Raw genomic sequence first — 13,047 nt, forward strand, 5'->3', positions numbered from 1 at the left:
CATCCTGGTATTTAAATAATCGTTCATTGATTGTAGTTTAGTTGTTTGAAGGTGGGTCTTATTGCAGTTTCAATGCTCTATTCTGATTTTTGCCTTTTCTCTTTTTTCTTCCTTTCCTGGGAAAAACTTGCTAAGCTGGGTGACTTAAAGGGATGTTCTTTAAGCTCTAGGCCTCATTTTTCTCATCTGGAATAAGTGAACTCCAGGTTCTTTACAGCTCAGACATGATAGGATTTTTCTGAAATTAATGTGATATGTTAATAGGCCCTTCTAACTAAAAATACTAAATTAAGCAATGCTTTGTCTAGCTTGTTTTATAGCTGACAGTGTGCTTTCACATCACATTTTGATAAAGTAACCATTTTATTTGTAATGAAATACTTGAGAAAACAAAGCAAAAGCTATTCCCATTTGGTTACTTTACTAGTAGTATAAAACAGGATAAAATAGTAATTGTTAAAGGAACTGAAAGGACTCTTCTGAAGAGTCTTCATCCTAGCAAAGACTTGGTATTAAAAAGAGAAACCATAATCTCAAGTTTGATGACCACTTCGAGTTAGCAGGGATGATACTTTGAGAATAAAATGTGGGAGAACTCACTGAACTATATTACATCTGGGGGGCTTTAAAGTTCAGTATCATCTAGCATTTGGAGATCTGCCAAGTGGGCACTCATCATCATGACTGAACTGTTGGATAAAGAGTGCTGGGGAGTAGAAATTGATCCAGTGTTCGCCTCTGATAGCTCTGGAATACCACCTGAAAGTCTAATGGAATTTTTGAAAACTACTCTTGAGGTCCATATTATAAAACTGGAAGCTGAGAGACAGGGAAATCTACTATATTTTGAATGGAAAACCGCTCACATTATAGCATTCTCTCTCTAGAGTGAATCTGTGAAAATCTTCATCACAAAATCATAGTATGGAAGATGGCCTTTTGCCCAGCATCACCTGAAGAAAATGGATTCTTTCCTAGAAACCTCTTTCCTGGAAAGCTAACAGGCCCAAGGCAGACATGAGTGTGCTGAGTTGGGACCCCTACCTTACTTTCAACTTTGAGACAGGGTTTCCTGGTGACTGGATGAGCACTCCGGGGCCTGCATTGGAATTCATGTTAGAACAACAGTCAAAGTTTGTGTGTAATTGTATGTGCCAGCTTGTCTGCCCCAGGTACTCCTGGTTCTCAGGCCTTCAAACTATACCACCGACTTTCCTGGGTCCACAACTTGCAGACCACAGATCATAGGATTTCTCGGTCTCCATAATCACATGACCCAATACTTTATACATGTCTCCTACTGGCTCTGTTGCTTTGGAGAGTCCTAATTAAAGGTTATAGGCTACTGTTAAAAAAGTGAGAGTGAAAGTCACTCAGTCATGTGTGACTGTGACCCCATGGACTATACAGTCCATGGAATTCTCCAGGCCAGAATACTGGAGTTGGTAGCCTTTCCCTTCTCCAGGGAATCTTCCCAACCCAGGGATCTAACCCAGGTCTGCATTGGAGGCGGATTCTTTACTAGCTGAGCCACGAGGGCAAAGTCTCCCAAGTCTTTGGAAAGTCCAAGAATACTGGAGTGGGTAGCCTGTCTCTTCTCCAGTGGATCTTCCCAACCCAGAAATTGAACTGGGGTCTCTTGCATTGCAGGCAGATTCTTTACCAACTGAGCTATGAGGATACATGCCCACTCGAGACATTTTGAAATAGTGACAGGTATTGCAGAGAAAAATCGGAATTCCTGATGGAATTTGGAAATGATAATAGTGATTGGTAGAAAAACAATTATACATGGTCATGGTAATGTGGATAATTGTCAGAATTTATAGTTTATGGCTACACAAAAATAGGAAAAATCTCTACCTATATAAGACTTGGGAGACTTTGCCTTGAGTCATGTGATAAAGGTGCTATCAAATACCTTTTGGGACATCAGGCCTACCTGGAGTCAAACATTATAGGATCCATTTTTAGTGACATTTAAATGTGGAAACACATTCAACCTGAGGCCTGGAAGACACTTGAATCATCTTTCTTAGGTCTCAAATTTGGGTGGAGAAGCAGGGTGTCACACTCCTTATCTTTAGATAACAATTCTAGCCAGCTTTGTTGGAAAGAGAGGGATCAGTTCAAATCTGAGCTGGAATTGAGTTTACAGACCTGATGAGCAAAGTTCTGGGCAATGGAAATAAATACATTCATTATCTGTTAGTCACGTTCCGTTCAGTTCAGTTGCTCAGTCATGTCTGACTCTGCAACCATATGGATTGCAGCACTCCAGGCTTCCCTATCACCAACTCCCAGAACTTGCTCAAACTCATGTCCGTCGAGTCGGTGATGCCACCCAACCATCTCATCCTCTGTCATCCCCTTCTCCTGCCTTCAATCTTTCCCAGAATCTGGGTCATTTCCAATGAGTCAGTTCTTCACACCAGGTGGCCAAAGTATTGGAGTTTCAGCATCAGTCTTTCCAATGAATATTTAGGACTAATTTCCTTTAGGATTGACTGGTTTGATCTTGCAGTCCAAGGGACTCTGAAGAGTCTTTTCCAACACCACGGTCAAAAGCATAAATTCTTTGGCACCGAGCTTTCTTTATGGTCCAACTCTCATATCTGTATATGACTACTGGAAAAACCATAGCTTTGACTAGATGGACCTTTGTCAGCAAAATAATGTCTCTGCTTTTTAATATGCTGTCTAGGTTGGTCATAGCTTTTCTTCCAAGGAGCAAGTGCCTTATAATTTCATGGCTGCAGTCATCATCTATGGTGATTTTGGAGCCCTCAAAAATAGTCTCTCACTGTTTCCGTTGTCTCCCCATCTATTTGCCATGAAGTGATGGGACCGGTTGCCATGATCTTAGTTTTTGAATGTTGAGTTTTAAGCCAGCTTTTTCACTCTGGTCTATCACTTTCATCATGAGGCTTTTTAGCTCCTCTTCACTTTCTGCCATAAGGGTGATGTCATCTGCATATCTGAGATTATTGATACTTCTCCCGGCAATCTTGAGTGCAGCTTGTGCTTCATCCAGCCTGGCATTTTGCATAGTGCATATAAGTTAAATAAACAGGGTGACAATACACAACCTTGACGTACTCCTTTCCCGACTTGGAACCAATCTGTTGTTCCGTGTCCAGTTCTAACTGTTGCTTCTTGACCTGTGTATAGATTTCTCACCAGGCAGGTAAAATGGTCTGGTATTTCCCTCTCTTGAGGAATTTTCCAGTTTGTTGTAAGCTACATAGTCAAACGATGGTTTGTGATCTACACAGTCACACAATGGTGTGATCACTCACCTAGAGCTAGACATCCTGGAATTTGAAGTCAAGTAGGCCTTAGGAAGCATTACTATGAACAAAGCTAGTGGAGGTGATGGAATTCCAGATGAGCTATTTCAAATCCGTGAAAGTGCTGCACTCAATGTGCCAGCAAATTTGGAAAACTCAGCAGTGGCCACAGGACTGGAAAAGGTCAGTTTTCATTCCAATTCCAAAGAAGTGCAATGCTAGAGAATGTTCACGCTACTGCACAATTGCAGTCATTTCACATGCTAGCAAAATAATACTCAAAATTCTCCAATCCAGGCTTCAACAGTATGTGAACCGAGAACTTCCAGATGATCAAGCTGGATTTAGAAAAGGCAAAGGAACTAGAGATCAAGTTGCCACCATCTGTTGGATCATTGAAAAAGCAATGATCTGCTTTATTGATTACACCAAAGCGTTTGATTGTAGATCACAACAAACTGTGGAAAATTCTTCAAGAGATGGGAATATCAGACCACCTTACCTGCCTCCTGAGAAATCTATATGCAGGTCATGAAGCAACAACTGGAACTGGAAATGGGACAACAGACTGATTCCAAATTGGGAAAAGAATATGTCAAGGCTGAATACTGTTACCCTGCTTATTTAACTTATATGCAGAGTACATCATGCAAAATTCCGGGCTGGATGAAGCACAAGCTGGGGTCAAGATTTCCAGGAGAAATATCAATAAGCTCAGAAAAGCAGATGACACCACCCTTATGGCAGAAAGTGAAGAGGAACTGAAGAGCCTCTTGATGAAAGTGAAAGACCAGAGTGAAAGATCTGGCTTAAAACTCAACGTTCAAAAAACTAAGATCATGGCAACCAGTCCCATTCTTAATTGCAAATAGATGGGGAGACAATGGAAACAGTTTAATTTTCTTGGACTCCAAAATCACTGCAGATGATGACTGCAGCCATGAAATTAAAAAATACTTGCTCCTTGGAAGAAAAGCTATGACCAACATAGACAGCATTTTAAAAAGCAGAGACATTACTTTGCCAGCAAAGGTCCATCTAGTCAAAGCTATGGTTTTTCCAGTAGTCATGTATAGATATGAGAGTTGGACCATAAAGAAAACTGGCACTGAAGAATTGATGCTTTTGAACTGTGGTGTCAGAGAAGACTCGAGAGTCCCTTGGGCAGCAAGGAGATCCAACCAGTAAATCCTGAAGGAAATCAGTCCTGAATATTCATTGAAAGGACTGATGCTGAAGCTGAAGCTCTAATACTTTGGCCACCTGATGCGAAAAACTGACTCATTGGAAAAGACCCTGATGCTGGGAAAGACTGAAGGCAGGAGGAGAAGGGGATGACAGAGGATGAGATGGTTGGATGGCATCACTGGGTCAATGGATATGAGTTTGAGCAAGCTCTGGGAGTTGGTGATGGACAGGGAAGCCTGGCATGGTGCAGTCCATTGGGTCACAAAGGGTTGGACATGAGTGAGCAACTGAGCTGAACATAGTCAAAGGCTTTGGTGTAATCAGTAAAGCAGAAGTAGATGTTTTTCTGGAATTTTCTTGCTTTTTCAATGATCCATTGGATGTTGGCTATTTTATCTCTAGTTCCTCTGCCTTTTCTAAATCCAGCTTGAGCATCTGGAAGCTCTTGGTTCACGTACTATTGAAGCCTGACTTGGAGAATTTTGAGGATTACTTTGCTAGCATGTGAGATGAATGTGATTGTGCAGTAGTTTGAACATTCTTTGGCATTGCTTTTCTTTGGGATTGGAATGAATGCTGGCCTTTTCCAGTCCTGTGGCCATTGCTGAGTTTTCCAAATTGTCTGGCATATTGAGTGCAGTACTTTAACAGCATCATCTTTAAGGATTTGAAATAGCTTTTAGGATTGGAATATCATATAATCCAACAACTGAGCTCCTAGGCCTTTATCCCAGAGAAACACAGACTGTTTACAAAGAAACTTGCATATGAATGTTTATAACAGCGTTTTTCATAATAACTCTAACTAGAAACAATGTAAATGTCCTTTAATGGGTGAACCATTAAACTGTGTCCCATCTATACCATAGAATACTTCTCGGCAATAATAAAGAATGAGTTATTGATTCATGAATCACCTGAATTAATCTCCAGAGAGCTATACTAAGTGAAAAAAAGCCAGTCACAATATAATAGATATGATACATCTCCGTAACATCCTAGAAATGACAAAATTATAGACATGGATAGATACTGCTGCTGCTGCTAAGTCGCTTCAGTCGTGTCCGACTCTGTGCGACCCCATAGATGGCAGCCCACCAGGCTCCGACGTCCCTGGGATTCTCCAGGCAAGAACACTGGAGTGGGTTGCCATTTCCTTCTCCAATGCATGAAAGTGAAAAGTGACAGTGAAGTCGCTCAGTCGTGTCCGACTCTTAGCGACCCCATGGACTGCAGCCTACCAGGCTCCTCTGTCCATGGGATTTTCCAGGCAAGAGTACTGGAGTGGGGTGCCATTGCCTTCTCCACTAGTGGTTGCCAAAGACTAAGGAAAGGGTAGATGTAGGACAGAAATGGGTGTGGCTATAAAAGGATCACATGAGAAATTGCTGTAGCATGAAAGTGTTCTGTATCTTGACGGTAACAATGTTGATATTCTGGTTGTGGTATTGCTTTGCAAGGTACCACCTTTGGAGGGAACTGGGTAAAAAGTAAATGAAATCTCTCCATATTATTTTTTAAGTGAAAGTTGCTCAGTTGTGTCCGACTCTTTGCGACCCCATGGACTGTAGCTGGCCGGGCTCCTCTGTCCATGGAATTCTCCAGGCAAGAATACTGGAGTGAATTGCCATTCCCTTCTTCAGGAGATCTTCCCAACCCAGGGAGCAAACCCAGGTCTACCGCATTGTAGGCAGATTCTTTACCATCTGAGCCACCAGGGAACCCCATTATTTTTTAAAGCAACACATAAATCTACAATTATCTCAGAAAAAATGCTTAATTAAAAAACAAACAAAATGCAGTACATTGTTAAAAAACCAAAACAAAAATGATGGAACTTTCATGGTGGTCCAGTGCTTAGGATTCCTTGCTTTCACCGCCAAGGGCTGAGGTTCAATCCCTAGTCCACAAACTAAGATCCCATAAGCCACACAGCTTGGCCAAAGAAAAATAAAAAATAACCTAACAAGCAAATTATATAAATGTGTTGGAAACAGAAAAAAATCAAAGCCCCAAACAAACAAAAAACAAGAAAGAATAACAGTACAAACTAATGAAATAAAGAACAAAAAGGCAATAGAGAGGATTAACAAAATAAAAATTAGTACTTTGAAGATTAAGTTACACGTTTGACAAGACTGAAAAGCAAAAAAGGAAAATGTGCAAATAAATAAAATATAGACAGAAGAAAAAATGGCTATATGTACAACAGAAAATTTTTATATTTCTGAATTAAACATATGTTGAAAAATCTAGATGAAATGGATAGATTCTTGGAAAAACTTCCAAAATATACAATGGGGATTTCCCTGGTGGTCCAGTGGTTAAGAATTCCCTTTCAATGTGTCGGACATGGGTTCGATCCCTGGTTGGGGAACTTAGAGCTCACATGCCATGGGGCAACTAAGCTGGCATGAACCTCAACTTAAAAAAAACAGTGCCACAACTGGCAGAATAAAAAACAGAAAACCGTACAGACCAAAATGTATTAAAAGAAATTGCAAAGAGAATCAGACCCATAGCTCTCAAAACCCAGGTGTTTCTCAGGTGAATTCTAACAAATTTTGAAGGAACAGTTTATTCCTATCTTATACAAGCTTTTCTAGAGGGTAGAAAAAGATAGAAAACCTTCCAGTTCAATGTGCAAGCCTTTTATAATTTTGATTCCCAAACATGGTGAGACTAATTCAGGTAAAACAAAATTATAGACTTTTTTTTTATGAACACAGATGCAAAAATTCTAAATATTGTATATCTAAATCCAACTCTTATATTTAAAAAATACATCAAGAATGAATAGAATTTATTCTCAGTGTATAGTGATAGTTCAACATAGGAAAAATTTATCAGGGTAATTTGCTATATTAAGAGGAAAACACTATATATTGATAGCTGCAGAAATTTTTTTAAATAAAACTCAATATCTATATATGACAAAAATTATGATTTTTGTAATTACAAATCAATAATAAAAGATTATTTCTTTAATTTGATAAATTGTTTACCAAAACCTTATAACAAATGCTATTCTTTTTTTAATTAAGATTTTTTTTTGATGTGGACCATCTTTAAGGTCTTTATTGAATTTGTTACAATATTGCTTCAGTTTTATGCTTTGGTTTTTGTCCTCAAAGCATGTGGGATCCTAGCTCCCACCAAGGATCAAACTTATACCTCCTGAATTGGAGAGCAAAGTCCTAACCACTGGACTACCATGGAAGTCCTCCAAATGTCACTCTTAATAGAAAATTTTAGATGCATTCTCTTTAAGACTGGGAACCAAAATAAAAATTCCTACTGTGATTGCTACCATTTGATGTGGTACTGAACGTCTTGGCCTAATGCTATAAGGAAAGACTAAGAATTATTAGGTATAAAGAAGGGAAAGATATAACTGTCATTATTTGGAATTGCTACAATCATTGACTTTAAAACAGCAGAATAAACAAAACAATTGAAACTAAAACGAGGCTGTAGCTGGCTTGTCAGACATAAGTAAATGGCGTACTGGTTAATAGAATCTACCCTGTTAAAAGATTATCTTTGGACTCAACCTTAAACCACAAGACAGCCTCCTCCAGGAGGAAATTTTATACAGCTGCTAAAGGAATAAATGTTCTCAATGTAGTTAGGTCTATTTACTCTTAACCTACCATGAATATTTTGAGGACAGGAACTTTGCTGTTGAGAGGGAAAGTTGATGAAGTCCCAATCAACTGGTATTCCTTCAAGAATGGAGATATAAACTTCTAGTTGGAAAATAAATGAGTCATCTGCCAGGAGGAAATATATAGCATGGGGAACACAGTCAATAATATTGTAAAAATGTTGTATATGGCAAAAAGTAATTAGACTGATCACAATGGTCATTTTGCAATGTATAGAAATATTGAATCACTATGTTGTACACCTGGAACTAACATAGTGTTGTAGGTCAATTATACTTCAGTTAAAAAAAATAACCATGATCAAATGGATGTGGAGGCAGGGAAGTTTGCCAAATTCCTTTTAGCAGCATCCTGTTCCTAAACATAATTAGATAAAGTTGTGGGGAAAAGTTGCATTGAAGTCTCACTCAGCTATAGTGTCTGTATTCCAGATCCCAAGTCCAGCTCAAATGCCATCAGACAAGACAGAAATCATCAAAGCATAACAAAAATGTGATGCTATCTCTGAGGGTGGCATTGTGGGTCATTTTATTTTCTTCCTTATACTCTTTATGTATGAATTACTTGTATAATAAAAAATGGCGTAAAAAAACAACAAAAAAAAATGAAAACAGAGTCATCGATATGGAGATAAAAACAGGTGGTTGCCTAAGGGGAGCAGGGCTTGTAGAAGCAAAATAGTGGAAGGAAATTAACAGGTACAAACCTCCCATTATAAAATATAAGCCACAGGGATGTAATACATAGCATAAGGAATATGGTCAATAATATTTCAATAACTATGTTTGGAGAAAGATAAGTACTAAACTTATCGTGGTGATTATTTCATAATGCATGCAAATGTCAAATCACTGTGTAGTACACCTGAAACTTACATAGTATTATACATCAGCTATGTTTCAATAAAAAAGAAAACAAAATGCAGAACTCCTTTTTCAAAAAGCAGGAAAGAAATAGTGCTATTAAAAGTACTAAAATGTAGAGGTTTTTCCTTCCTTCCAGGATCTTCTTGATGTGTCCTGGCATTTTTATTTAATGTTGGTCTAAGCAAAGAAAAATTAAAATAGTAAATTATTAGCTTTAATTTTATATTTGATTTTATATCGTGCAGTGGCAGTTTTAAATGCAAATACCAGAGGGTTTTACTGCATGTAGAACTGCCGAAATTATATAGTTCTGCTCTGAAACTCATATATGCCTATGCATTTTATTCTTACATGAATAGTGGAAATATTGCAAAAGGTAACTCAACCGATTTTATTTCACTTCTTAATGAGCACATGTTCTACCAATATTCTTTGACTTATTGATAAATGAGAAAGGCCTGAAAGGAAAAGAACTATGGGTTGCCCTGTTTTTCCCTTTCCTTTTATGTCACCAGTTTTGACAAGTCATCGGTTACTATAAGGAAGTCACATAAATAAGAATATGCTAGGGTTCTTCCATTGTCTGCATTTTTAAAAATCTTGTTTTAAGTATTGTTTTATTTTCTTAACTAATAAACAAAAACTCGGTTTTGAATATAATAAAATTCTTATTTTTCCAAGTGAAAATTCTGATGCTAGCTAAAGTTGATAATTTAAGAAAGCAGTACTAGTAGATTACTTAGAATTATGGTAGCAACCACCAGAGGAAATAGCAATCAGGAGGACTAGGAATGAGATGGTAGACTTTTCCTTATATAGAACTAGGCAGTAGAGTCTCTTAAGATGAAGGGCTTACATACAGTATGATATATAAAGTACATCAGGATTTTAAATGCCTTCAGGAGCTTAGTAAATCATCTTAAGTAAAGCCAGGCACATAAAACAAAAACCAAGAAGAGCCAATTGTATATATTAGTTGGGTACCCAGGTAACTGAAAATTGTTTGTTTGTTTATTTTTAAACAATTGTTGTTTAAAACAGTTGTTTTTAAACAAACGACTTTTATCCTCAAGTGGAAAGTTCAGTTCAGTTCAGTCTCTCAGTCATGTCCGACTCTTTGCAACCCCATGAACTGCAGCATGCCAGGCCTCCCTGTCCGTCACCACCTCCCAGAGTCCACCCAGACCCATGTCCATTGAGTCGGTGATGCCATCCAACCATCTCATCCTTTGTCATCCCCTTCTCCTCCTGCCCTTAATCTTTCCTAGTATCAGGGTCTTTTCCAATGAGTGGATCAGGTGGCCAAATTGGAGTTTCAGCTTCAACATCAGTCCTTCCAAAGTGGAAAGTAGCCATGTTCAAATGAGTTAAGAGATAAGTAAAAAGGAATAAAACTTTATTAAAAGTAAATAAATGTAACATATAACATGTACAGATGGTACATGGTGCCAAATTTATTTGCAGATAGTATTCGAAAGTTCACAAGTTGCACCTTTGCCACAGCCTTGGCTAAATCTTGAACTAGTGCAGAATTCAGCTGTGCTGATCTTAGCATGCTCAGATGTGGCATACTTGTTCTTGATAGTCATGTGCTTTGTAAGCCCATGATTCACCATGACCGTATTTTTGCCAGGTGTTGCATAACAACAAGAAGGGATTCTTCAGTGTATGACAGGTAATGCTGTAGAGACGGTGTCCATTCACCATTATCAAGAATTTTCAGTGCTAAGCAAAAAGGTCCTGCTGCAATCTGAGGAAGAAAGTACACCATATTGTAGTCCAGCATAGTTAGTTCCATCAGGTATTTGGCCAAAAGATGTAGCTCAATATTAACCTCTCCAATCTTAGATGCTCTCTGAAGGAAATGCAGGGGTAGAGGGTGTCCCTGACTAAAATGTACAGCTCTTAGAATCTTCATTTCTATCTGTCTGATTTGGAACTTGGTGTAAGTGTTGTCAGGCACAAAGGCAAAGTCACCGATTTCTGGAGGGTACATTTCCTCATATTTGCTTGCAACAATTGTGGCAGTGACTCCAACCAGCTGCAGCATCTTCTTGGGCACACAGTTATCCTGCATGAACCGATCAATTTTGGAACAGTCATGTACGTGTTCTCCTGCAGTAACCTGAATTTCATTTGAACATGCACTAGCCAGTCAATTAGGATGGCTCTCATGTTTCCAGTGACTTCACGACCCATTAGGTATTTTGGTTTGACTGCTTGCTCTTCCCTCAAGTTATCTCAGATAAACATAGATATCTTTTACATATTCACGACAGAGTTTTGGATCCACTCTGTCTTCTGTATCCACATCACTCACTGCAAGAATTACATCCAAGAAAGCCTGACACAGATATTCTTCTGCAGGCACACAGCCAGATGTTTCCACAGGACTTGGAGAGGGAGTATCGACCAAAAAGGGCTCAGGGGAAAGTTTCTCTTCCCTAACAGGCTCCGGTTCTGTCTCCGGCCCCAGCTGGGGCTCCAGCACAGGTACAGGAGCCTTTTCCAGAGGTTTTGCTACTTTTTTAGCAGTAACTTTTCCTGCAGCTAAAGTTTTTGCTTCCCTTTTCAGGGGCAGTTTGGCCTGCGGCTGTTCACTGATTTTGTTACGGATGTCTCCAAGAGCTGTGGGCCTCAGCCCAGGCTTAGAGGTTGCAACAGTAGCCACAGGCCAGCGCTTTGCCCCTGCCATACTGATCTTTGGCTTATTTTCAGCATTAGTCTTTGTGTTCCTGGTGATCCGAAGCACCATGGCTTCTTCTGCCTCAGGCAGCAGCTCGGTGAGAAGGAGAGCACTGGAGCCCCAGACCAGCCTGGAACTTGATGGTTGCACCACAGGCCAACCCATTGTCTGCATTTTAAAAGATTTTTTTTTGTATTTTGGGCTATGGTGCGTCTTCACTGTTACACATGGGCTTTCTCTAGCTGCAGTGTGCAGGCTTCTCATTGCAGTGGTTTCTCTAGTTGGGGAAGAAGGATTCTAAGCATGAGGGCTTCAGTGGTTGCAGTAGGTGGACTCAGTAGTTGGCGGCCCATGGGCTTAGCAGCTCCTCAGCGTGTGGACCAGGGATGGAACCTGGGTCCCTTGCATTGCAAGGCGGATTCTTAACCACTGGGCCATCAGAGAAGCCCTGCATTTCTTAGAATGCCATTGCCTTCTTTCTGTGTTAGAAGCAAGTTCTGGTTTGAACAGAAAGCACACCCTGTCGGGATAGTCAGCGCCCCTCTTATGCAGTTGTAGACATCATGAGTTTGCCTTGTACTGGCTTTGAGTCTTGTGAGTTAAGGGGCATCATAGGTCCATTGGAATTCACTACCTGTGTAGTACTGCAGAGGTTGTACGGGAATGAGACAGCAAGGAACACCATCTGCTCATAAAGTTACTAAGAATTTTAAGGCAATTCTCTGGCGGTCCAGTGACTTGGTGCACTCACTTCTAGGACCCAATTCCATCCCTGGTCCTGGAATTAAGATCCAGCAAGCCCTTGAACAACCAAAAAAACAGATAAATATTATTGCTGGCAACAACCCAGCATTAAATCAAGTTCTCAATACAGAGTCCTGTGCATAGGAGATACATACACCCATGGAGGTGGCCCTGGGTATAATAGAAGGTGGTAAGAACGGTTGTAGACTCCAATTACTATATCCAGTATAGTGCACTTATAAATAGGTGAGCAAGGAATGTGGATGGAAGGTGAGGGGGAAGAAAGAGCAGAGGAACTGAAAGAAGCCAAGAGAGACACAGAGAGAGAGAGAAAGAGAGAGAGAGAAACTGGAGTTGACTTCCTAGTTCTGTGAGGCCCAGTTCTACTTCGTGTGTCCTGCTGTTTACCAGCACTACATTGGGCAATGCAGAGAAAATGGGGCCCCACTGGTAGTTCATGCTGTGATATGGGGTGAACTAGAAAAAGATGTCCCTTTCTTAAGATACTTTACTGCCATCTGTTGGGAAACTGTCATAATAACTATGTGAATGAATAGTGACCACAATGAATGGTACCTCTTGGGCAGAGCTCAGTCTGTATACTT

The 13,047-nt window shown here is 39.7% G+C and overlaps 1 pseudogene; it reads right to left on the reverse strand.

Annotated features, from left to right (window-relative positions):
- Positions 1-10,411: 10,411 nt before the first annotated feature.
- On the reverse strand, positions 10,412-11,808 carry LOC120875869 (annotated as a pseudogene).
- Positions 11,809-13,047: the final 1,239 nt, after the last annotated feature.

The sequence above is a fragment of the Oryx dammah genome, unplaced genomic scaffold (assembly GCF_014754425.2).
Source record: "Oryx dammah isolate SB20612 unplaced genomic scaffold, SCBI_Odam_1.1 HiC_scaffold_17, whole genome shotgun sequence".
Classification (NCBI taxonomy): Eukaryota; Metazoa; Chordata; class Mammalia; order Artiodactyla; family Bovidae; genus Oryx; species Oryx dammah.